Source organism: Ranitomeya variabilis, chromosome 4 (assembly GCF_051348905.1).
Source record: "Ranitomeya variabilis isolate aRanVar5 chromosome 4, aRanVar5.hap1, whole genome shotgun sequence".
NCBI lineage: Eukaryota > Metazoa > Chordata > Amphibia > Anura > Dendrobatidae > Ranitomeya > Ranitomeya variabilis.
Window position 1 is genome coordinate 560,350,477 of NC_135235.1, and position 920 is coordinate 560,351,396.

The following is a 920-nucleotide window of genomic DNA, read 5'->3' on the forward strand; positions in this document are numbered from 1 at the left end:
AGCAAAAGCAACGATACCAGCGATGTTTTACAATGGTAACCAGGGTAAATATCGGGTTATTAAGCGCAGGGCCGCGCTTAGTAACCCGATGTTTACCCTGGTTACCATTGTAAATGTAAAAAAAAACAGTACATACTCACCTTCTGATGTCCGTCAGGTCCCCGGGCGTCCGCTTCCCGCACTGACTGTGAGCGCCGGCCGTAAAGCACAGCACAGCGGTGACGTCACCGCTGTGCTCTGCTTTTACTTTACAGCCAGCCGGCGCTCACAGTCAGTGCGGGAAGCGGACGCCCGGGGACCTGACGGACATCAGAAGGTGAGTATGTACTGTTTTTTTTTTACATTTACAATGGTAACCAGGGTAAACATCGGGTTACTAAGCGCGGCCCTGCGCTTAGTAACCCGATGTTTACCCTGGTTACCTGGGGACCGGCATCGTTGGTCGCTGGAGAGCTGTCTGTGTGACAGCTCTCCAGCGACCACACAACGATGAAACAGCGACGCTGCAGCGATCGGCATCGTTGTCTATATCGCTGCAGCGTCGCTTAATGTGACGGTACCTTTAAGTGAAAAAAAAAGTGCTTGTGTTCCAGCTGTGCAAAGAGCCTGAATGTCATATCAATGAGCACAGTCCATACTTTTCAGGTTCATCTGCCCCTCCAGGGACTGTGGAAAGCTGGGTGACAGTCCTGAGAGGATATATAGAATCTAAAACATCTGAGCGTTGAAGGGGATACATATTGTGTTACTATATTGGGGTGAAAATCTATTTAAACTTACGGCTCTAAAAAGAATGCATGTGCAATCCTCACTCACTGCAACTACTGCCCCCTGCAGGTAGAGACGAGGAATGGCACCACTGTTCTGTTTTATAGAAATATTTTGCAATAACTTAAATACAATTTTTTTTTTTTGTTAAA